This window comes from Xenopus laevis, chromosome 4L (genome assembly GCF_017654675.1).
Source record: "Xenopus laevis strain J_2021 chromosome 4L, Xenopus_laevis_v10.1, whole genome shotgun sequence".
NCBI lineage: Eukaryota > Metazoa > Chordata > Amphibia > Anura > Pipidae > Xenopus > Xenopus laevis.
The window spans coordinates 64,883,536-64,910,667 of record NC_054377.1 but is presented as its reverse complement, the minus strand read 5'-3'; the positions used below and the strand labels follow the sequence as shown (position 1 = coordinate 64,910,667).

Sequence of the window (27,132 nt, the reverse complement as noted above, 5' to 3'; positions counted from 1 at the left end):
CAGTCATACCTGTAGCTAGTTCAAACTGTTCTCATTGATCTCCATTGTGCAGATAAACAATTTTGTGAAGGGATTAGTCATTTTTAACCAGCTACAAATCGCCAAGTGTAAAGTATTACTGAAATGTATTTTTCTTGCACCCCAATAAATAAATGCAACTGCTGTATGTCCTGAAAATCAGAGTTCAATCCAATTTGGTCTAAGTTAAAACAGTTACTATGATTCATTTGAGAGCGTGCAGCTGACATAATAAAAGGGGAACTATCGTGCTAAAATTAGAACATTTACAAATATAATTAATTGCAAATTTTGACCCATTTCTGAAATAATCAAGTTAAAATACAGTATTTGCTCTTCCCATTTCAGCATCTGTCTCTCTGCATTCTGTCTTCATGCAGGAGTTGGGAGTCTGATTTTGAATGACAGGTCCAATGCAGCCTTTGGGGGACTCCTTTTGCCTAGAAGATGTAATAGAGCTCCCAGTTAAAAAATCACTGGAAATCCTGTCTCTTTACATGCAGCATTTGTGCCAAAGTCAGTTATTTTCTTAGATTTGGTTTGTGCTGGAGTTAGTTATCTGAGTAAGCTCTAACGCATCTACTAGAAAAGGGAGCCCCCCTTAAAACATATATTGGATCTAACTATCAATGAAAATCAGGCACCCAACTCCTGCAAGAAGAGGGAATGAAAAGAAACAGATGCTGAGATTAAGAATGTGAAGATAAACTTGATTATTTCAGAAATGGTACAGAATTTTTCATTGATTATACTTAGACATTTTCATATTTTAGTGTGATGAAGCTTTTATTAAATATTAATTTTCGCGATAGTTCCCCTTTAAAGCGGACCTGTCACCCAGATATGAAAAGATGTATAATAAAAGTCCTTTTCGAATTGAACATGGAACCCTAAATCTTTTTTTTATGAAGACATCCATACCTGTTAAAAAGCATTTAAACATCTTAGCTGTCAATCATTTATTACCTTATTCTTCTCTATGCCTTATGCATAGAAGCAGGGCTGCCAATTACCTTCACTTATCATTCTGCACTTTTAGATGTCACTGCATTCTCCACAATCCCCCTCCCCCTTACCATCTCATTTTGTAGCCAGTGCTTGGGCATGAGCATCAGGTCCAGGCACATAAACAAGATTTTGGCATTATGCAAAGCTTGCATTAATAGCAGTGTTTACAAAATGGTGCCTGTCTGCTTGCTGTGATGGTGAATTCCGAAACTAAAGGGAACAAGATTGAAATCATTTACATAGTGTAAGTGAAGTTTATTTTGCTTGACTAACATGATAACATAGTATTTGAAATTCTTAAGGTGATAGGTCCTATAGTTTTACAAAAGAGGTTTTATACCTGTACAACTGCTGCAGAACCTTACTGTGAAAATTCCTGAAAATAACACGAGACTTTCCCATTTGTTTTTTATTTTTGCAGATTATTTCAAGTGACTGTATACATTCCATTCCATGCCTAGTTTCTTGCAACTGAACTTGATATTGTAGAATATCCAGGTAAGAGGTGAAGACATACCCATTAAATGTGTAAAGCAACATGTCAGAATATGTGCAATACAATTTGTATCAACATATGAATCTTGGAACACTTGGTGATGCCATGCTTAATCCCAATCTGAATTAAAAACCAGATTATAAAGGATTGTACACAGAGTACAACCAGGGATTAATAACGTGCTAATCACTTCCTTGATTTAATCCATGTAACTGTTGATACCAGTGGGTTATGATATGACAATCTGTTCTTTGTCACCTGCATAAACTGCTGCTTTTTTATGGATATACATCCCGAGGCAATAAAATATTATTTTTAAAAGTTTATGAAAACTGTTTGAGAAATTTGTCAAGAAACCATGCATTCCAGAAAACAACCAATGAGATCCAAAGGGTTGGTTATCATTCTAGTCTACCCTTCCCTGCTTAACTTAAACTGAACAGAATAATTTCTAACCTTTTTTGTTTTTCTCAACCAAACTGTTAATTCATTTAAAGGGTATTCCGAAAATGTCTCTGTATTAACACTGTCATTTTTTTAAAGTAAGAACTGACATAGTGCTTGTTGTCACTGAGGCATTTTTCCTAGACAAAAGCCCAGCAGTCTAGTTTGTGCCTTTAGATGAGAGATTTTTAACCTACAGACCGGGAGCCCAATAAAGCTGATTACAGGGAAAAGGTTAATTTCTCTCTTGTAGAAGTCTTCAGAGAATACCTTAACCAAGGTAAGCAATGGTGCAGCTGCTATTAAAGGAATGGTTCAGTGTAAAAATAAAAACTGGGTAAATAGATAGGCTGTGCAAAATAAAAAATGTTTCTAATATAGTTAGTTAGCCAAAAATGTAATGTATAAAGGCTGGAGTGACTGGATGTCTAATATAACAGAACAGAACTACTTCCTGCTTTTCAGCTCTCTAACGCTGAGTTAGTCAGTGACTTTAAGGGGGGCCACATGGGACATAACTGTTCAGTGAGTTTGCAATTGATCTTCAGCATTCAGCACTGATTCAAAAGCAACAGTTATGACCCATGTGCTCCCCCCTCAAGTCTCTGATTGGTTACTGCTTGGTAACCAATCAGCCTTTATACATTACATTTTTGGCTAACTAACTATATTAACTAACTATATTAGAATTTTTTTTATTTTGCACAGCCTATCTATTTAGCCAGTTGTTATTTCTATACTGTACAATTCCTTTAATAGCAGTTTAGAGGAATAAATGCCAGTGCACAATGGTCAAAGTTACTGCATACATTTGGAGCATTTTAAGATGACAATCTATCCCTAAAATGTCTGTGATGATGATGCTTTTTAGGCCTACTCTGCTCATGCAATATTTTATAATGGGATTATAAAAGATGTTCCATCACCGATTCCTTAAAGCACATGTTGATTTTGCCAAATTTACCAAATCCACATCCAGAGAAATCCTGAATATATCCCTGTACAGGCATCCAAATATCTTCTTTAGAAACAGTCACTGTGCATTGCCAGGTTTTTCATGCCAGGTTATGATTTAGTACATCAAAGTCTTGCATACTACAGGCAAATCTTATTCCCAGTGAGTTATTCCCATTTCTATATAAGTGGAATAATTTTAACATGCTTTATAGACCTGAAAAACACACTCCTTTGAACCCATCCACAGAGCCCTATCACCTGTAGGATTTGTGGTGAAAGCTAGATGCAAAATCTGGCACTAGGTACAACTGTATTAGACTCATGGGAGCCCTATACAGCCATAGGCTAACAACAACAGAAATAATACCACATTGTAAATGACAGTTTTGAACCACTGATGCTTGCAACAGCAGCAGGCACATCTGAATGGAGCCAAGGTGCAGGACTACAGTATTGTTCCCCAGATGTTACAGATGACAGGTTAAATGATGTTCATTCCTGTTTATTTTTTAACCCATTTTTATTTTATTAAAATTGTATTAGAAGTTCAGAATCCTGCACTAAAATCCTGTTTTTTAAAAGAGTAAAGTCGTTTACTAACCCCAAAATAACACTTTATTTTAACCAGAAGGTTTAAGACCCCCCCCCTCTTAGATGGGAATAGATAAATACAGACAAGTGACTAGTAAATGATTAGTAATCATTCCAATTCTACTTCTAGAATGAATTTCCCAGGTTTTTGCACTCCATGTGGCACCAGTGAAGGGGATCTGAAAATTTAGCACTGGAGATTACACTTTATTACTTTGGGTGAGTATGTTTCTGTATTACATTCTATCTTTTAAAGCTGTTTTTCTTCCATTAATGTATATATATCATGCCATGTATGCCCAACTTTAGGATTATATTAGTTCTCTACTTGCTTCAACATTTCAGATCTTATTCAGATCTTATTCCCAAAACCCAGTTGGGTTTTTTCCCTCTGTTTACAACATTACTTTCAGACGTATCATTTACTGCATAAAATGTTTCATTTGGCTTACACTTACACTCTGGTTAAAGGGGTGGTTCACCATTAAGTTTTTCTTTTAGTATGTTATAGAATGGCCTATTCTAGGCAACTTTTCAATTGGTCTTCATTATTTTGTTTTTCTTATAATTTTTTCTTCTTCTTCTGACTATTTACAGCTTTCAAATGGGGGTTCACTGACCCAATCTAAAAAACAAATGATTTGTAAGGCTACAAATGTATTGTTATTGCTACTTTGTATTGCTCCTCTTTTTATTCAGGCCTCTCTTATTCATATCCCAGTGTCCCATTTAAAGGGGTTGTTCATCTGTAAATAAGCTTTTTGTAGTATGTAGAGAGTGATATTCTGAGACAATTTCCATTTGGTTTTCACAAAAAACACACCTTTTTAATCAGCAGTTCTCCAGTTTGCAATTTTGGCAATCTGGTTGCTAGGGACCAAATTACCCTAGCAACCATGCACTGATTTGAATAAGAGACTGGAATATGAATAGGGGAGAACCTGAATAGAAAGATCACTTATAAAAAGTAGCAAGAACAATATATTTGTAACAGAGCATTTGTTTTTTAGATGGGGTCAGTAACACCCCATATGAAACTTGAAAACAGTCAGAAGAAAAATACAATCAATTAAAAAACTATAAAAAAATAATTAATGAAGACTAATTTAGAGACTACTTTGTATGGAGTTTGGCTGCATCCTTCACTTCACAGGGGGTAAAAAATATGGTGTGTGGTACAGGACCCCCATTCTGCCTAAGCCTACCTGCCCCCGTAACTGTGAATAATGTGCAAGTCAGAGATAACTGAAAATGTTGTGCAAGCCAGAGATAGGCGGATGGAAGAGGGAATCCTATATCCTTGCCCCTGCCTACCCCTTATGAATACAGCTCAGCTGAAGAGATCTGTGGAAATACCTACTTGCAGCTGCAGGGCAGGAAGCAGAAACAAAAAACATGGCTGCTTACGCCTGTTTATTTGTTCACTTTGTACCCTGCCCTCCAGGTTGTAAATGACTACAATGACAAATGGCAATCATTTTTATTAAATGTGAGTGGAATCCACTGCTTTAAAATTGCAAAATTCGAAGGGGTCTACAAGCATTCCAAATTTGTCTGAATCCTGCAAAAATTGTAAGAGTCAAATGCTGACATTATTTAATTTAAAATTAGGATGATCTTAATTTATATAGTGATTATTGTAAACCAAAACAATTCCTTTATATTGACTAAAATAATCTGGAGTTTTGTTGTAAGTCAGTTTTACGTTATACTAACGTGTTATATTGCAGTACTTAAACCAACACTGTCATGATAATAAAAACTAAGCTAAACTAAATGCACACCCATTCCTTAAAGGGATACTGTCATGGGAATTTTTTTTTTTCCAAAATTAATCAGTTAATAGTTCTCTCCTAAAGTGCAGGCACAAGTCACATGACCAGGGGCAGCTGGGAAATTGACAAAATGTCTAGCCCCATGTCAGATTTCAAAATTGAATATAAAAAAATCTTTTTGCTCTTTTGAGAAATGGATTTCAGTGCAGAATTCTGCTGGAGTAGCACTATTAACTGATGCATTTTGAAAAAAAACATGTTTTCCGATGACAGGATCCCTTTAAGCAGATACAATTGTTATTACTTCAGGCAGGAACTACTGAACCTCCTAGAGATAAAATATATGTTTGTGGAATGTCCTACTTGCAGACTTGCATCAACAGCATGATAACAACTTTTTTTTTATCAAATGGAAACTTTCAAGTAACTTTCCGTGTACTGAGATGGATTTTATTGGTATACAACATTCAGAATCATTGCGTTTTACTTTTATTTATTTTTCAACAAGATGATCCTATTTTTATTCTATAGCCTTTGTTTGTAAGACCCTGTATATATTGCTGGCTCTCTATATATACATACTGTAAATGATTATAACGATCTCTTCCTTATTTCCCCTCCTTTTGAATAAAATTAGCTACTTGTCAAATAAAATTTGCACTTAGCCCCCACTTTGTATCTGGAACATAAATACAGCAGTTTAGATGTGGGATTGTTGAAATATACAATAGCACTCTATACAGAGTTTACAAACAGGCCACTGCAAGTGCCCACATACTTTGCTTATACAGAGGTCTGTTATATCCTACTAATGAAGAAATGCTCTGTTCATGTGATTGGCTAGTGACCTGGTGTAAAAAGGCTGAAAGGATAACCACTTTTAACGATTTATTAAAAAGATTTTTTTACCAAGATTTTTTTCTTTACATACTTTTAGCAAACTGTCCCTCCAGAAATGCTGCTTTAATGGCACAAATATAGCTCATACTGTAGCTATAAAGCCATACATACAGACAGCCTTATTTGAAGCTATGTGCCAGTATATTGTCACCAATGAGCTCTAAAGTGAACAAGCCTTGTACTAGTTTGGATTTATAACTTTGAATTTAAGACTCTCTTAAGAATCTCTGCTGTTTTGCTAGGGTCACTACCTAAAAAGAACTCGAGTAATGTAAGATATAATTTAGCTGTTTTGGATACACCAATAAATGTTGGCCTATATATGAGCTTGAACTTGAACCCCAAAAAACTGAAATTTCCTAATCCAATCTGTGACATGCATTTTAAACTGTAAGGGGCAGATTATCAAAATGTGAGTTTAGACCTTAATAAATAACTCACACACATTCTATTCATTCTTATGGGATTTTTTTAAAATTTTATTTATCAATGGAGGGAAGTTAGAACTCACAATCTGGTACATTTTTGTCCTAAAAATCCAATAGTAATGAATAGAACATGTGTATGTTTTTATTTATTAAGCTCTAGACTCACATTTTGATAAATCTACCCCTAACCTTTGTTAATTTAGAAACCCAGGCAGATCGCTTCATAGCTAAAAAAAAAAAAAATACTGTCCACATAATCTTCGGTAAACTGCAAGCACACTCCTAGTGGAAAAGAAATTAAGGTTCAAAATCAAATATCAGTTTCACAGATGTAAATTTGTATCTCCTTCAGAACACATAGCCACATTTACATTTCTATAATACATTAATAAATGCATTTGTAATAATTAGCTTTAATTCAAAAACAATATTACAGCTTTCACACACATACATATATATATAAATCCATTTTGAAAACCATTTTTGTTACTGTCCTCTCAAATGTATGGTTATATGAGGTTATATCAATATCATTAAATATTGTCAATTTCAATTAAGATGAAATGTTGATGTTACACCACTAAATGTCTAGGATCCATTTACAGAAAATGATATAAATATGTGGGTGGCAGGTATAAGGAAAAAAAAAGCCTACTTTCCTGTCACTTTACCAAATGTCACTGTGCTAAAGAGATTCTGCAGTTTAGAAAATCACTTCTCAGATAGAAGTAACTGCTGCTTCCGACTGATAGTATTATACATCAAGAAATTAATTTTGCACAGTGTACAATTTATATGCCTGATGACCACCTTGTTTAAAATGTGCTTACCTCCTGAATATATGGATTTTCCTGAGTCTGGGTTACTTTTATTTTCAGTTTTATACAGCAGTCAGATGTGAAATTTGCTGTTTTATTCTTACCTTCTTAGTAAAAATCCTTTTATCACACAATGGGTAATTTATATCCATTACCAACCCTTTCAATCCTATTCAGCGGGCCTGTCAGTGCCTTTGGCACAGTAATGATTAATGTGATCTAATAATAGTCTGCCATTATATTACCTTAGTAAAACATGTACCAACATCCTATTCAGATCTACCAAATTCATAGCTTCCTATAAGATTTTTGTTGAAAGACAGGATTACTATTTTTGCAGGGCTTTTTCTTTGCCGTCTTAACAAATGTGATGAAATTTACACTTCTGCCAGGCCTTATGGGCCAAACCAGCATGTGTGAGTGTTTTCTATAAATCTTCTGATATGCTTGAATTTCTCTAAAGAGCCAGATTTAAATATGTGTGTGGGCTCAATGTTTGCACTTTAAAATTGCATAGTAATATGTTAAACTTTTTTGCACTAGTACATTTTATAGCGTAAGCACAGAGACACACGCTCAGATTCAGGGAGATTAGTCGCCTTTGTTTTTCGAAGTCACACGAAGTTGCCTGACAAGGAAACTTCAGGCGACTTCGGAAAATGAATCGCTTTGAGTGCCATCCCGTGGGCGATTTAGATTTTAATTGCCGGGAAGTCTCTGCCCTAAAGGACATAATGCTGTCAGCTTCATACAAAATAGCAAATAATGCCATATGTGCTGTTTTATGCAAAATGTACATACACAATACAGTCAATCTTTACTCTTCTTTACATAAAGTTGTTCAAATAGGCGCTAATGTACTGAAGGAGTGAAAAATGTACCTACACTTCAACATTTCTTCTTCCTTCCATTGTAACTGCTTCCTGCAATCAAGCACAACATTTTGTGGAAAATGGTTAGTAAACTGCATGCAAATGGGTCCAAGTAGGGTTTAAAAGAGAAGGGCTAGATCCAGGGTGTATCCTGGGCATGCATTTACTTTTAAAGGAGAACTACACTCTTAAAATGAATATGGCTAAAAATACCATATTTTATATACGGAACTTATTGCACCAGTCTAAAGTTTCAGCTTCTCAATAGCAGCAATGATCCAGGAATTCAAACTTGTCACAGGGGGTCACATCTTGGAAAGTGTCTGTGACATTCACATGCTCAGTGGGCTCTGAGCAGCTGTTGAGCTAAGCTTAGGGGTTGTTGCAAATTATCAAGCAGAAAATGAGATTGGTCTGTAATATAAATTGATGCTACAGGGCTGATTATTGAATTCTGATGCTAATTGCACTGGTTTCTGTGCTGCCATGTAGTAATTATCTGTATTAATTAGTAATCAGCCTTATATTGTGACATTTCTATTCTATGTGTACTGTATATTGTAAGTGGTTCCCTAAGCTCAGTAGGTGACAGCAGCACAGAGCTTGTGCAGTGAATCAGCAGAAAAGAAGATGGGGAACTACTGGGGCTTCTTTGGAGGCACAGATCTTCCCTGCTAAAAGGTTGTGGTTGCCTTGGGCTGGTACAGAAGCCCAAAACACAATTTACAGCATTTATAGCCTATTTCTTTAGTTAAGCTTTAGTTCTTCATTAAGTAGCACCAGTAGCCTATAGGTGCAGCATGCACTTACTGCCTGGTCAAAGCCAGTGTTAGTTAAGAAGCTCTCTTGCGGTAGCACACCTACTAAACTAACTCTAGGGGTCATTTATCAACACTGGGCAAATTTGCCTATGGGCAGTAACCCATGCCAACCAATCACATTGTTGCATTTATTGTTCTACCTAAAGATGGCATTAAAAAGCCAATCGCTGATTGGTTACTATGGGCAGTTGCCCAAGGGCAAATTTATCTACTGATAAATCATTGTTTTTGTTTAGTTATTTTCTTTGCCAATGTTTTCCATAAAGCTGCATTTGTCTTTGTGCATTGCTGTATCAACCACCATATTTATTTTCATTTGAGATATTCCTAGATTTTATGTGAGCTATTGATATATAGTTTCATACCACATTTATCTATGCATAGACATAGATATTTTTATTTTTGTTGAATCTACAAATAGAAAGTTGCATCATGGAACATGTTTATAGATACTCTATCCAGGAACATTAATCACCAACTCCAAGCCTTAATCGCAGACATCTAACTGTAGAAAACAACCTTTAGGCCCAACTTAAATACCAGTTCTGTTACACACCTTTTTATCTATCACTGATGCAAAGGAATCACTGAAGACAATGGCAAATATGTGGTTAATTAATTTTGGCTGTCCATGCTGATACTGGGTATCATTTAGAGACCTGTGAATGGAAAGATCTATTCTAAATTCTCAGTAGACATCAATGCAGAACCCTTGCCAAATATAGGATGGGATTTATTGATGTCAAATGAGAATTTATGATCTCTTTGGGATCTTGCCATGCTACTCTGGGGGATAGCCTCTAAACATTGATAGATGCTTGCGATCGTTAATGGGCATTTAAATGTATGTCAGTTGGATTGCTAATGACTGTCATAGTTTTGTGAATAAACCCCTCTATGTCAAACTGACACCATTGCCATCAGAATGAAATATAAGTGCTTTGTAAATTGGTGACTGGAGACAGTTTTTTTTAGCATGAAAATGTGGTCTTTTTCTTAAAAAGTAAGAACACCCTTGGATGTCACAGGAGGAGCACAGGTGGCGAGAAAGAGTCTCTTTTGTAAGGCTGGACAGCAACCAGCTTCTACACCAGACGTCTTCATCATGTGTGACAAAGGCCCCCCAAGGGATGGTCTACAGGGGTCTGAACTGACAGAAAGCACTAACTGGTCACTGATGTGTGATCTACCCAGTTTTATTCATAACCAGTCTGCAGGGACAACTTAACAAGCCTAGATGGAAATATATCAATTTAGTATATTAAGTAAGTTATTCATAATTCCACAAAATTACATAGTGTTGTTCACATGTGTCATAATATGTCTGCCCTTAAATCCTGGTGTTCCCAAAGAATGACATTTACTAATAATGACTCCAAGAACTGAAGTGTTCACTATATGTGTTTGATGGTTCTATTTATTCAGGTCTTTTGATATGTACTCTGAATTACAGGCCTCAAGAGTCATAACACAGTGGTATCTTAATATATATGTATACTGGTTTTAGTACAAGTAAAGCAAATCGTGATTTTAACTGACCCTTCATTGATAATACCTGCCCTTTTAAAGCCATTGAGCCCTACTGTGCAATTATTCATGAGAAATAAGTTCTTCACAATCTTTTGTCAGTTTCCCCACTAAGAAAAAAATGTAACCAATCCTTAACATTTGCAGAAATAATCTTTTGTAGTCCACACAAAGATAATTTAATGAAAGCTTATTACTCAAAGGATTCCACTGACACGTCAGCAATATTTAAGAGTTGGCAAAAAATTGAGAAACAAAAGCATATTTACTGGGTGTATGGTCTGCAATTGTGGTTAAGAGCATCACTAAATATCTAGGCAGTTCTACAAAGTATACAAACAAATGACAACTATTATGAAAAAGTAATATTGAACATCTGCTGCAAGTCAAGACCACGTACTGTTATTATTAATTTCTTAAAGGCACGTTACAAGCAAATGAAAATAAAATACAGCTAACTCTATTCAGGAAGTTCACTTACCTTTTGTTATAGATTCCAGACCTCCCATTTCTGTCACCAAGTTACATTATTACCATTCTTTCCAGAGATTCTAGTTCTACCATTCTTTTACTGAGAAATGTTTGAGGCATGATCAGATACTAAGCAGAATGTTATTGTAATTTGAATTTGTCCCAGAGGAGTCCCTGTCACAAAAGTATACTAAAACATAAAGCAATGGTGTCACTTAATGAAAAGAAGTTTGGTGATAAGGGTAAGTAAATGTTCGGTGTAGAGAAAATGCATGGATTTTTGAGTGCCTTTTGGATAATCTGCTGCCATTTTAGCATGTTCACATAATTTCAAATAGCTATAAAGAATCTATCATTTTATGAATGCTCATTTACTGACCCGAGGTGACATCTCATCCCACAGATAGCTGCAATATGACTAACAAAATGGCTTCCTTCAAGTCACCCTCAATGGATAATAAAACCTAATAAAAATCCATAAATATGGAGAGAGAGGCCATTCTATTTTTTTATTGCTGTGTTGCTGTTGTCTTAAACTGCACGCTGATTATAGCTTTCAGAAAGTAGTAGCTCTCCTTCAAATGACATATATAGGTCATACATCCAGATAAGAATGCAACAAAAATGTAAATATTATCTCTTCCAGTTATGAACTCAGAAATGTACAAATCAACAATGCCATTGTTAGGGATTAATATAATAAAACACCATTTTTTTTTGTTAGTCTATATGTAATTGAAACAGCCATTAAATTCATTTCTGCATATGTCTGACGATCTTTTTTTTGTGTGCTAATTTCTGGTAAGAAATCATCTTAGGCAAGGCAAGAATGTGTTTTTTTATCTTATAATTCATTCTTGAGGGTGAAAACATATTAGACACTAGAAGATGTTTTGATCTCTTAGGTAATGTTAGAACATGATTCTGAATTCAGCAATCAACATAATTAATTATCTGTTTTGCATTCACTTAAAAACGTCTTCTAAAATCAACAACAAATAAATTCTATCTCCTTTATTCGGCACTAGAAATCTCCATTTGCTGTCCCAAGTTTGATACTGTTAAATTCAAGTCTCTTGTGTGCAATATGGTTGGAAATGCAAACTTTGCATTTTGCATTAAAGGTGAAACAATAATAATTAAACGATTGAAATTGAGGAAGTAGACCCTGCAGCTGCTGGGGGCCCAAGGCCCCATGAGGCCCTACTTCATGTACAGTTTCAATAAATATTGGTAAAACCAATATTAGGTACCTTTGGAATACTTAATCAGAGATTAAAATTAAATGTTCTCCATTTACCTTGAATTCCTATGCCAGGGCCCTTCACAAAAGAGTTAGTTGTTTTTAAACATGGCAGCTCCTTTAACTAAGCATTGTTGCCCTGGTTATAGTAACTGTCCTTAGTCACACTGATTGGACCTTCACAAATCTCTAATCTCTAGACCAGTGTTATAATCAGTATTTAATATGTTAGGAAAGAAGGCGGTATATATGGAATTATATATGGAATTAGATGGATTACTATCTCTACTGTGTTTCATATTCTTTCATATTCTGGATTATTTCACAAGGAAGACATTTATTAGCACTGCTTAGCAAAGACAGCCCTTAACATAATTCTGTATACAAGCAGTTTGTATATTTCTAAACAGTTTCTAACATCTGTTGGCTTTACCTTTGTTTCAGCCTTTTTCTTAAATGTTTGCAGTTTTATGGATGTACAGTTTGTCCCGTTTGTTTAATCTTTGGTCTTCCCTGAAAAGCTTCAGGCTCTTTAGGTCTTTGCCATTTAGCAAGAAAATCTCAGCATGGAAAATAGCACTTTTTTTATTCCCTAATTGGAAAGCGTACATTAGCATTCAAAACAGTCTATTGGTGTAATGGAATCTGTAAATAAAAAAGCAACTGCATTGTAAACTGCCAGAGCATTGAAGTGCCTATGACAGCTTCAGCTCAGTCCCACTCAGTTAACCCTTTCCATGACTGCCCTGCAAGCACACGGCAAGCATTTCTATGGATTGTTATCCGTGTATTTGTAGGTAAAGATCAATTAAGCAAATAAATGAAAACAATTAAGCAAATAAATGTTTTTCTCCCCAAAACACTAATCTGTGTCTGATTCTTTGGGTTCAAGTGGGAACCCTGAAGCTACCACTGCCTTCAAGGTGGTGGTAGCTTTGGGGTTCCTCTGTGTCAGAAGGATGTTATGGTTGTGCTGTTAGGTGAGATACTTTATGTAGGGCATACTCTTAAAAATTGTCCTATTATCTTATCAGACAAAAAGGTCTTAGTCATGTTATCTCTCTTCAATATTATGCTTTAGGCTACTTACATGGGATTTCTGTCTCCCATTCTTTTGATGAATTCCATATGGTCACAATGGCACAAAACTATTTAGGGCAATTAAAGTCATTTATTATGGCTTCCTTATTTATCCTTGCAAGGGAATACTCACAATCTGGCACTCTGAATGGCACAAGAGATTCAGCATTATTAAATGTTAGGTTAAGCATATGAGATGTAAAAGGATGCAGGACAATTTTCTTTTAATGAGACTATGTTAGAAAAATCAGTGATGGAGAAGGACATAAGCGTACCTGTGGATAACAGCTGTAGCAAGCAATGCCAATGTTTAAAAGGAATGGCCAGTAAAGTATTGTCTTGTATTAAAAAGGGATATAGATTCATCATAAGAAGAGATATTATTTCTTCACCTTTACAAATCATTAAAAAGAGCCCATCTAGAATATGTGGCTCAGTTTTTGTGCCCAGTGCTCAAACAGGATATTAATAAATTAGAGAAAGAATAGTGATGAAGCTGATAAAGGGTATGGAATGTCTGAGTTATGAAACAAAGCTGGCCAAGATGGGATTCTTTACAATGGAGAATAGGTATTTTAGGGGTATGTTATAACTATGTATAAATATCTATAATATAATTTAATCATTAGGATGCTTAATGTCAGGGCCAGATGATGGCAGATCTTCACAGACAGAGAATCCTCTTCCGCTCCTGGTCTGCCTGCACCAGGAAGCATTGTTTCTTCTTGGGTGCAGACAGACATCGAAAGCCCACATTTTGCACCAAAATCCACCCACAGTTCAAAAGGCTAGGGGTGCAGCAGGGCAGTGAATTTGCTGCCTGTGGAGAATCTGCAGTGTAATACATTGTCTGGTCCTAGCATTATTCCCTGGTGGATCCTTCTAGTAGACACAGGGGTGTCCATCAAGATTAAAACATAAGAGTTTCCATTTTACTATGCAGAAAGCTTAATTTTTACACAAGTTCTCTCTGTTGAATTAGTTGTTTTGACAGATTTGTTCAAGAAAGGGTTGGATGCCTTTTTTAGCCATGAAAAACTGCAGGGTTACTGAAATTAACTCTTAGGAAGTTATTCATTCATTCATTCGAAGTATAAAATACTCTAAAATTCGGCATTTGATAAATATCCCCCTTGGTCCCTGGAAGCATTTATTGTCCATTCAGTATTTATTTTTATTCATCTCTAAATTTGATGCCTGCCAGTTCAATGGAATCAAGTGGAGGGCAGTTGGTTGGGGTGAACAGAAATGTCAATGTCTACATAGGTTTAGTCAAAAATACATTACATTGAAAAAAAACATTACCTTCTTTGCATTTACCTATAATTTACACCATTTATGAAAATATTTTACTTTCTCCAGAATTTATCTTTTCTCACAAATGAAATGATATGTTGTTTATCCTGGTTGTCAGAGAAGTGTCAGGCTATAGTCTTTACAAAAAACAAAGAGTTAACTATATAGGAATTTAGCATGAAGGCATTTTTCCATTTATCAGAGCAAATGCTAAATTGTTAATGGAATGTCTTTTCACGAGCCTTTAAAAGAGGCTCAAAAATATATATTCAACTTCTTTATTGAATAGTTGTAATTTCCACTTCTTCTAGTGTCTCTAATTGCATACTAATAATGTTTAATACAACATTTGTTCGACAAATATTAATCTATCATAACTATATAAATAAAAATTGATATAAGGTACAAGAGGCCGTAATCTCATTTATTATTCAATATTGTTCTTTAAAGAGTTACTTTTTTCTACATTAGCTGGAACTCTTTTAATTACAATATTACATGAGCGGATTCAGTAAAAGTGGTTTATACTTTAAATCATTTTATCAATGTAAATAAATAAAGAAGTTACCGAAAACTAATTTCCTAATTTCCAGCTTGGCTAGAAAGAAGAATTTGTATTTTTTCCTTTAAAAGCCTCCACTGATATTCATCTGAATGAAATGTGAATATATGTGAAGCCACTACAATTACAGGCTAGTATTTATCATGATACTATTATCAGCATTGCCTTGAATCACAGATGGTGCTTTTAGCAGGTCAGAAGTTAGGTATATTTGGCAGGGATCAGTATGGATGCCAAGAGAGCAGTTGTGAGAACAATTTGCTTTAGTCAGTCTCCTCTCATAGGTATTTCAGACATGACTTTTATTAACTATGGGAAGTCATTCTTGAAATGTTTCATTTCTTTATGCTGCAAACGCAACAGGATAATGTTTTCAACAAGTTGCAATTTCTCAGGATAAGGATATTTTCTGTTGACGTTTTCTAAAGCAGATATCAACTTTAAGGCGCCTATTTATTAAGCCTCAATTTTTTCTGGTCAGGTTTTTAAGGGGTAAAAAATCCAAATTTTTTAGAGGGAAAAAATTGAATTTTTTGTGATTAATTATGCTCCAATGTTTCTTAAAACCCGAATCTGAAAATTCTCCAGCTAAAACCAGTTGAAGTCATGTAGAAGTCAATGGCAGATGTCCCTTTTACAATGGGAAGGTGTTTCTTGCCTTCATGATCTTCATGGGTTTTGGACATTTTGATGCAGGTTTCCGTTAGAAAATCTGAAAAATGGTGATCCTGGTTATCTTGTGAAAACTATTGGATGGGATTCAGTTCAAGAAAAAAAACCTCTTCTCAAAATTCAGTTCCAGTTTTTTCCCAGACTTCAATGGATTTTTCACGTGATAAACCGCAAGATAAGTTTTGAATTAAATTGCATCTCAAATAGAATCTTTTCATGACTTGTCATGTGATAAACCTTTTTCTCACTGAATTGAATCTTGCCCATGGTCTGAAACATATGCAAGAACTTTGGCCCTTTTATGGGCTATGATAAATGATGAGAGAGCCTTCCATTTAGTGTTCCTGCTTAAAGGGCACTTCCATAGGATCGGTATGTTTTGAGAATGAAAGAGACATTTGTGCACAAACAGAAATTTGAATATTTTAGTTCTAGGACACTAGGCAGTGATAACATTAATGTTGATAGCATTTCTGCTGTTTTTATTTTATTTATATGACTATCGTTTTGAACTGAATTTAGATCAAGGATAGGCAACCTTGCATTGGCCATATCTCCTTGTATCCCATTATCTACAGTATCCGTGTTTGCCTTGTAACAGGTCAAGATGGTCATTTAAGAATACAATTTAGATTTTTCATAGGGCTTCTACTGTTTGTTTGTATGTGTTTTACATGATGTAATTATATGAATATAGTCTCCAATGGTCATTGCACTTGATCAACTTAATGCACTTAATAATAACAGTAAATTACTTAAAATTATTATTGTCCAAGGACCTATTAGAACAAGTTAGGATGCTATCATTCTATAAAAATAATTGACCTTTTTTATTAATAGTGAAGAAAAGTTTCTAATGATGAAAAAAGGATAATTCTAAGAAACTTTTCAATGTACATGTGTAAAAATGTCAGTGGTTTAATGTTGTTAGTAAATGTTATTGCTATTGATAGCAGTGTCTGATTATCGCTTTCTATTCTCAGCGCTGCTTCTCCAGCTAAGACTACAGTTCCCACAATTGCTTGCATATATATATATATATATAACAGACCTGTGAATATGCATACCATGCAATGTGGGGAAGAATTCAAATGTTTGCTTCATTGTTACAGCCAGGGCAAGCCACATCGAGAAAAGATATAGCCAGATTGATAACGCATGCTTTTGCTACCAATAACATTTACAGATCACTATAAAAACATTTAACAATTCTAATATTGGAATTTGGCATAAGATTTTTTTCATTTTCAGAGGGTTCACTTTTAATTAACATACCAGGTGTTTGTGTCTTGCACATGTAAAAATATTTTATTAAAACCAAAGGCCCTAGTATTGTTGCAACATGTTTTCATCAGCTCTACTTTTAGCAGCCATCTTTTAACTTTTGTGTAATGCCCCACCTTGTGTTCAATGGCATACATATTCATGACCTGCCTCCCAAATCCCTGACAAACTATATGCTATGTATTTTTAAATAAATATATAATAATTTATAGAATAAAATAATTTCCAAATGTGAAGGCCAAGCTAGTGTAATGTATATCGTGTTCTCTGGTGTTATAGCGCCTTTAAACATAGTGATACTAAATAGATGCTTTTTAAATTTTACTACATTCCAATCTTTCCAATAGACAAAATACGATATATATATGACATACAGCATAACCATTGATCACTTCAGTGTATCACACCTTGTCTATGCTTATGACATTTTCAAAATGGAAAAGGAAACACAGTTTAAGTTGCTGATCCTAATTCACATCTAAATGATGGAACGGGCATTACATATATTTTATGACCAAAAGTATATAATACATAACTGATTAAAAGTAAAGTTAAGGATTTATGTGCACTTAAGCCTACAAAGAGATTTACATTTATAGCTCAGATTCAATGTATTTGGACACATCTCAGACATACTTCATATGATAGCAGAGATATGACGTTCAATGAATAGGGCCAATCACCCAAAATTTTAAAAAGAACTCTTCAAGTTCAAAAATGTGACTTGCATAATTGCATCCTGACAACTATTAGTTTTCATTATACTTTTAACATAGTTTATGGTAAGTTTAGCTATGAGGGGGTCAAGCCTCTGAAACTGAGCTGAGTTCTATAGTGCTGAGTAACACAGCTCCTTTCTTCTTTCCCCAGCATCCCAGTCCTTGACCCAAAGTCCTAATAGGTTGAGGAAAAATTTAAACAATGTCCCAATTTCTATAAAATTTGCCCTGACCCCAAGACCAACATCAACTATGGGGTTTCACTGTCTGCAATACTTACTACCATATAAATTGTATTTATTAAAATAATTAAGCTAAAGATTTTAACTTTCAACAGTATCCTTTTGGTTTATAGAACAGGGATTTTTTTTTACAAATTGCTTGTTTAAGCCAACCCTAAGGTTATATGAATTGATGAGAGGAAATATTTATGGAAGCTGTTCAAAATTACTTTTATTAACTGGAAAAATATGGCGGCTTTTACAGAGCATGTCTCATTTACAGTAGTTCATGAACCAACTTAGAAAAACTAGATGCTGTTTGTAATCTCATAATAACTAATAATGCCAAATTTATAATGGTGAGCAATTTGGGGATAGTGATCACAGCATAATCCCTTTAAATTTATGTTGCCGAGACAGCTGCATAAAAGAGTTACAGAAAACCTACGTTTTAGATGTGCAAATATTATCACCATAAGCTCTAAAGAATATTGATATGTGATGGCACATCTCGTGGGTTTTCCCTGCAGTGCCGGCAATTTTGAGCCTGAAATTGTTCTGAGCCTGGTACCTTTTGATATTAAATGGGTTGGTGAGGTCACTAATGGAATGAGATGCTTCAGTTGGTGGATATAATTCTCCCCTGTGCCATTGCCCTAGCTGGGACAATATTTTCATATGGAACATTACTAAACAATATAAATCTCTGTAAACTGTATTGGGATTGGTAAGAAAATGTATGCATTAAAGGCATTCAAGTTATTCAAGTTCAAGCATGCAAAAAAAATGAAAATTAAGAATATTATTTTTTACATATATATATATAATTTGTAAAATAAATATACTAGGATGTGGGAGCATTGGTATCTGGTGTCAGATCAGCACCAATTAGGAACCAGTTAATGAGGTTTTCCTTTTTCAAAAACACAGTTCATTAAGTTTACAGGTGACTGGTTGACCAAGATAAAGGATCATTTGATAGGTTAAGCAGGGTTGGATGATATTCACCCACATTGCTGAATTGCTTAGGTAGCGCTTATATTCAAAAACAATCAGAAACCTAGACCTTGAGGCTGCAGTGGATATATATTTTGCTAAAGTGTTTGATTCAAGTCCACACATAACATATATGATTAAGGAATATTGGCCATATATACTCTGTTTGCAGTTGGAATGACTGTTGGCTTAAAGCCAGTTTACTGTAGTAGTAAATTAAAGTTTATCTAGCTGGACCAGTGTTATTATTGGCGTACCACAGGGTACATGGTCTGTCCTTGGTCCACTGCATTTTCTTCATAAGTAACCTTGATGTTGGCAATATGAGTACTTTAAATGTGTTTTACTGAGGATACTAAAATGTTTAGGATGTTTCTACTTTGCAGAGGAGTCTAAATAAATTGGGAGATTGGACAGTTAACTTGAATGAATAATTATTGAACTCTGAATGGAACTGTATTTTGGGCCTACCTCATTTATAATGTCGGGGTTATTGTGGAAAACAAACACTGCAATGCTGTGCCCTCTAGTCATCTTGTTATGATATTTTATGGAGGGGAAGGCCTGCAAAAATATATATTTATGTATAATTAATTTCCATTGGACATATACAAAGGGGCTATTATGCCTTTAAGAAAGACGTACCACAGTACAAATATAAAGCATATAAAGGGTGTTTATCTTAATGCTGAAGCCAGTGAAAAAAATGTTTTTTTCTTGCAAACCTATTGATTATGCAGAAAATTGGATATACTGCTCTGTGTATTGCGGAACTTCCCACTGATTTCTTGTGTTTCACTCTTTAATACTGAATCTTGCTACTCAACATTCCTAGCACTGGAACTAAAATGATGTGCATTGTGCTGAAATCAGCCTTTTTTCATTATGTTCAGCAGACAATGTGGATGTCCATCTGTTGGTTGTCATTATTAGTATGTGTATCTCTATTTGTTGAGTGATAAAATATTTGGAAATCTACACATATCTTCACAATACAGAAATGCCTTTGTTCCTTGTTGCTTTAATCTTAACTTATCAGTACAGTATGTGAGTTGTTTCACTGTGAGAGGTGATCAGCATATATCTGAATCATCTTCCCTGGCTCACTACAGTCAGGTAAAAAAAAGTTTAGAAAAATCTAACAGCAAAGGTAAGAATGTTTTGCTTTGTGCTAAATCTGGCAAGAGAACAGTAAATTTTTATCACTTCTAAATAAGACATTTGAGCAGAAGACGTGGAAAACTTTATTTTTAAAATAATTGTCTTCATCCAAAATGCTTTTACATTTAAAAGGAGAATTATATTGATCAATTATGAATATTGATATCAATTTATATTTTATGCATTATTTAATTCTTAGCAAAAAAAGCTAAAATTCTACAATTTTTTTAACTTTTTCTCATTACTTTTATTGTAAACTGTATGACAGATGTCATAATGGATAATATTGTAATTCAGTGGCCAGAATATCCTTGCCAGTATTTTCACTGACCATTAAATAAGCATAAGTAAATACAACCCCTACTTAGAAATATGGTTTTACCCTTTTAGACATAGTAAATAAAAAAGACCCAGAAAAGTATAACTTTGGAGATTTTGTGAAGATTATTTAAAAAGTATAATATATACCATTATTTTATTGTTGATACCAGAGTTGTTCTTATGGGGTGACAAAAAAGAACAATGCTCTTGGACCTATGCTTGAGAAAGGCATTGGAGGGAGCACACTGATTGGAAAATTACCTCTATCAATATGGGGTTTTGACAGTGGATGGCTTGCTGTGGGCCCCTCCACCTTGTTAGAATTGCCATGATATATTTAATAATATCTGCTTACCATGTTCTAAAGCCCAGAATGAAATCTATGTGTCTTTGTTCTGTTAAAAGATAATTTTTTCATCTGAATGTGCATTTCCTTGAATTACATTGTAAGTTTTGATAATTATATTTGTGCATACTGTATATACTTTATACTTATTTTTATTATTATGCTTTTAATTTAAAATTTCATACAAATATCTATGCACCATTAATTCATGTTTTTTGGGAAACCAATAGGCTAAAGACAATAAGTAAGCACAACAATATATAAAATTTAAGTACACAAATTTAGCTAAGAAATCATTCTTTGGTTGATTCAGTATGCTGTGACATTGCAACAACATTTTTATTCAGTTTAGCCAATGCTAATACTGCATACATTTGCAAATATTTGACCTAATAAGACCAAACTGAATACATTCAGTTCAGATTATTGTTCATTCCCAAGTGTCCTTTTGGGTGCTTCTAAACCTTTCATGCTCCATGGGTCAGGAGAAGCAATATCTATTTTCAGATCCCTGTCTTGTAAAGGATGCTTGCATAATAATTATCCTCTTCCCCAACTAGATATACACCACTTACTCAGTTTGTGGTACCATCGTTTTTCTCTAGTCCACTTCTAGATAGATAATCTCATTTTATTAATTTAGTTATTTTAACTTATGTTCTTAATTTCAGCTAGTGTGTTGGGTATGTTCTATAAGTGGAAGTCCCTTTTAATGTTATTATGTTGTTTTTAAATATTTTAGGAGAACAATAGGTTTGAAATACTGTGTATAGAGTAGATGTGGTTACATAACTAATTATTTCTGTACCGCCTTTTATAGTTTGCATACCACTCAGATTTTACCGTTTGCTCATTGCCTCTGTCCTCTTTCTTAACATTTTAATGTATTTATCTGGGTTTCTTAATCTTTTTCTCCCATTAATTCTCTCTTCACATCTTCCTTCCTGTTGTCTACTTTTTATTTGTTTTACTATCTTGTTCCCACCAAATACTCTTAAGCCTCTTTTACTTCTTGTCTTGTATAACTCAGAGGGCATCTCTAGTGTATATAAATGCAACTATGAATTCCAGTCTCTGCTGCTCCAACTGGTGTAGATATAATTCATTTATTAATTAAGTTTGATCAATCTACTATCAGTTTGTTCAGTTTATCACCTATCTGTGTTACAGATAGCCTTACAGAAACTGACATTGGTGCAAAATTTATGTATATGGATTATTGTTAATGTGAACATACACACTCAAAACTGCATGTTTAATGTCATGATTTCTGTCATTTACTTTGTATGAAGTAGAGAGAATCCATTTGTTTGGTTATAATGCATGTTTTTGGCCTGTGTATGTTAGTAGATGGGGAAATAAAATCAAATAAAATCAATTGCCAGGTTCGAAAATTGGTTTGTGAAATCCCTCACTAGTGCATCAAATTAAACAGATATCATTTGAATAAAATATGTGATTATGTAAAATACACGTGCATATAGTTAAAGTGGTCTTTCTGCTTGGGGTGCAGTCATTGCTTCAGTTTCATTGCTAGGGGGGAAAAATCTTGCAAAATAGCTTAACATGTAGATCTGGTGTATAATATTACAATAACTATCATTATAATAAGTCTAATCATGATAAATGCATTGTGTGTGTTTGCTTATTTGAGTATTTCTGCCATTAATTATACATAAGAAAGTGTGAAGAAAATTTAAAGATCCAGAAGTTGATTAATTTTCCCAATATATTTTGTAGCATCATAGTTCTTTCTCCTATATTTCTGTGTGTGCCGTAAAACGCTTACATAAAACTTGATATGTGTTCTAACATCCTTCTCAAAGCAAACAATAACAGCAGTTTCAACAGAGTTTTAAAGGATATATAAACCCTCTATCAAAATCTCCCCCTGTGCTCCCTATGAAATATTTTTGTGTTACTCTTATTTTAAGAACATTTAATACCATTCTTATATGTATATACTCTTTTGTAGCATTTTGCTATGATGCAATCTATAACAGGGAAATACAGTATGGCCCACCTGCTTAGCCAATAATAAACAATGCATGCTCATAGGCACAAAATGTCGCCATTACTTTCATAGCATGTCTGGGGCAGGACACAGAGGACAGCACTCTTTGCACTAGGCATCCAATGGGATTCCCACATTATATTTACATTGCATTGCCAAATGGATAAATCTCTTTGTGATGCATACTGGAGGTCCAAAAAGTTATGTCTGACAGACCTGGGCACAAATGTGAGTGGTAGGGTTCCAAATGAATGACATAGACCAGTGATCCCCAACCAGTAGCTCGTAAGCAACATGTTGCTCTCCAACCCCTTGGATGTGGCCCCTAGTGGCCTCAAAGCAGGTGCTTATTTTTGAATTTCAGGCTTGGAGGCAAGTTTTGGTTGTATAAAAAACAGATATACTGCCAAACAGAGCCTCAATGTAGGTTGACAATCCACATAGGGGCTACCAAATGGCCAATCACAGCACTTATTTGGCAGCCCAAGAACATGTTTCATGCAGTTGTTGCTCCCCAACTCATTTTACTTCTAAATATTGCTCATGGGTTGAAAAGCTTTGGCATCCTGACATAGACAGTATAGGACGACTTGGTCTTATTTGATATTTTGATACATTGCAGTGACTGGAGATTCCTTTTATACATTTATTGGGCACAAAGCTGGCCTGTGCCCAGGGGGCACAACTAGCTGAAACATTGCTACTGCCATCTAGTAAAGGAAATTTAGTAAATATTGTTTTCTGATATGGCAGCTAGCATCATATGTTTCACAATCACAAAATGCTGTAGATACATTCTTGGTACATTTGAGACTTCACTAAAGGATGGTGGTTGTAATTGGGATTGACATTGCTTCTTCCCATTCTGTCTGGGTACCTGTACTTTTCCAGAATCCCTCATATTTAGTGTGCAATAATTTATGGCAGAAGAGTTTTAAACTCCACCTAAGGTACAGAACATTTATTCAGGATGAATGTAAATAGCCTTTGAGATTGACTTTTACACTGTTACAAATATTTGTTCATTTAGCACAATTTCCTTAACAGGTTGGACTCAGTTACAAACACAGATCCTGAATAGATGGTATGGCTTATGGCGCAGGTAAAAATTTATACTAATGTCAAAAGCATGAGCATCATTAATGTATAATGGTGAATCTTTATGATTACCGGATGGGTAGCAGTTGTTTACAATTACAATTGCCAAATGATCGTGCACACAACATTTTATTTATTTCGTTATTAAAGTTAGAAATAAAGAATCACTGGAAATAAAATTTGACTTACGAGAGCATTGCTCTTGCTCATACGTTGCTATGGCATAAGGCTTACAGGTTAGTTCCAGATACTGCACGGTAGTTTTCGGTGACTTAACATTGCAGTTATCTGAGTGGTGTGAAAGAAATAAATGCCCTGTCTCCTTCCATGTATAAAAATGATTTTATTAGTATGTAGGTCACATTACAGTGCTGTTTAGTTATTGGGCACGGGCTTAGAGAACTATTTGTGGAGAATTAAATGGTTTTGCTGTCTCAGCACACTTTTTAACTGGTATTTTTCACACAGTTGTGCTAGTGAAAGAGAGCAACACTGCAGCAAAAAATCAATTCATCTTTTGCTGCCATTTGTATTTTATGAGTTCTTACGGAGTTTTACAATGTGATTAATTGATATGCATTGTGTGGGAAATCATGGAAAATAGTAGCGCTCATACTAGAGTTTTTCTAAATCTGGAATTTATGTGCAGCAAATATACTTGTAACTAACTGCTGAATGCACAATTATAGCAGGGGTAATTATATATTTATGTTTATAAATAAATACATATGCATATTTTATCAAGTCTTAGATTATTTCATATATCATAAAAGAATGCGGACGCAAGCCTTGCTATTGGATTTCATAACAGGATTTATAGGGAGGTAATTAAGATGCAGTGAGTGAGCTATACCACTGTGATAACATTTCTTCTGTTGTTTTTTTTTTGCCCAGGTTACATATACATTTCAGAGCAATTTGCTGAAAATGGGGAGTTTCTATAATTCAGCTCTTTCACCCTCACTTGCCAACATCTGTGCTGTTGTTATACTATGTTGTACGTACATATATATAGGCAATTATAGAGGAATTAAGACTGAATACAGACATGGTAACAAGCAACACAGTTTAAAGTGATACTGACACTAAACATTTGAGAAAGGGCACAAAAGGCCCGAAATATGTTGTGTGAATTGTAGTCCACAAATAAATTGAATCACAGCAGTTTTGCTTGAAGTGCTCTCCTTAATCATTGGATTTGTGACACTAAACATTTTCTTTTCAAAATATTAATCTGCATTAAAAGTTATATATAGGTCACGTTGATCGTTTTTTTTTCTGATAGTTCTGCTTTTGTAATTGTTACTTGAAGTTCCTAAACCTGACTGTTTTGCCAACCTGACTGTCCCATCTCAGTCTGTCAATTAGAGTTTCTAATGCTAACGGACTCCTGTTGCACAAATATGGCAGCCCCCTCATACAGGAACATGGGGGTAAGAAAGGTAATGTTAAAGCTTCAGGCAAATACTTTTGGCAAAATTATAGATAGCATTCAAAGATAGTGTTATGATGTATATAAAAAAATGGTTATTTTCTGGTGTCAGTATCTCTTTAAGTGCTAACTAAATTCTTTATGTAACACATCATCATAATGACATAAAGTGGATAAACCAACCCAAGGTCTCCAGGACTGAGAGTGGAATATTACTTTTAATTCATTAAGTGATTACAATGTTTGTTTTACTTTGTTTTCCTGGTAGATTTAAGTATTTGTCCTCTTTTACCTGCTTGGGCAATGGTAAACAAAACTTCTGGGACTGTATGTCAGACAACTCATCATTCATTCTGCAATATAGAAACTTCTGGTGCTAGTGTTACATTTGCTGCTTTTCAGCCTATATGGGACTGATCTTTAACTGCTACTTCTCCACTATAGGGATCTAGTTGGAGAGTTTCTGCCCAGGGCACAAAGTCTCTGGAATGTGATTGTCATTGTGAATGTGGCAGTAGAGACTAAGCTGAGCTGGGAAATTACTGATAACCTCATTCACAGGAAGCGCCTCAACTGACAGTTAGGTGCCTGGGCACATAAGGGACAAATGATCACAGCTTGGCTAAGTTTCCCATGATAATTAAATACAGGTGGAAAGTGGAAGGGGACATAAACTATCCCTATAATTGTTGCCTTTGTACATCCAAGGATCTCAAATGTTATTACAGATGCAAGAGAATTTTCCAATGAGAACCATTACTATACTCAAGCTGTGGATGACAAAAGCACAAAAAGCATGTGTGTTGCTTCTGTAATTCACACACCAGTCTGTACAGTAGGTTGATGTGACAAAAGGTTGAATTTGAATTTTTTTTATACTTGAATAAATTCGAATGTACTCACAACTTGAATTGGAGGTCATTTATGAAAAAAACTTGAATCTCTAATATTCGATCGAATAGTCCCGACCTGAAAATTCTAATTGAATTTGAATCAAAACTTGAGTTTTCCTCTGAAAAAAAAACTGTAATGTCAGGAAGGCAATTAACATATTCAAATGGTTCAATGGACCTCTGCCATTGACTTGTAAATGAACTCAGCAGGTTTTAGGTGGTGAATATTCGAATTAGAAATGTTTCCGTGGTCGAGGTGTGATAAATCTCACATTTGAATTTACATTCAAGTTGGTGCTTTTAAATTCGATTTTGTGAGTTTTGGCACACAAAAAATTTGAAAATTCGAATTTACCATTTAAACCTTAATAAATCTGCACCCTGATATACTGACAATACAAAGGATGGGAATGCCTGTTCGTTTTGCAAGGATTCCCATTGCCTGGGTGCAAAGAAAGCTTGGTTCCCGTGTAACACACTGCTGATTTCTCTCTCCTCTTTCTGGTATTCGGAAGTTTATTCTGACCCCAGTGGTTTATTTCCAAACATTGAACTTATTTTGTTCTGATGTATCCTTAAACAGGGCTTGTTTTTCTCCTTCTCAGAAATCGAGCACAGATGGTGATTGATTTTTCAAGTGCTGACATCCCTGCTTGAGAAAATGTTCC

At 34.7% G+C, this 27,132-nt stretch overlaps 1 protein-coding gene across 4 annotated transcripts in view; it reads left to right on the top strand.

Annotated features, from left to right (window-relative positions):
* znf536.L (zinc finger protein 536 L homeolog) overlaps window positions 1–27,132 on the top strand; it is a 384,595-nt gene that overhangs the window by 63,072 nt on the left and 294,391 nt on the right. For all 4 annotated transcript variants that reach the window (XM_041590230.1, XM_041590228.1, XM_041590227.1 and 1 more), the window contains exons 2-3: window positions 1,448–1,524; window positions 3,645–3,733. The gene's annotated coding sequence lies outside the window, so the exon portion shown is untranslated. The remainder of the gene's footprint in view (window positions 1–1,447; window positions 1,525–3,644; window positions 3,734–27,132) is intronic.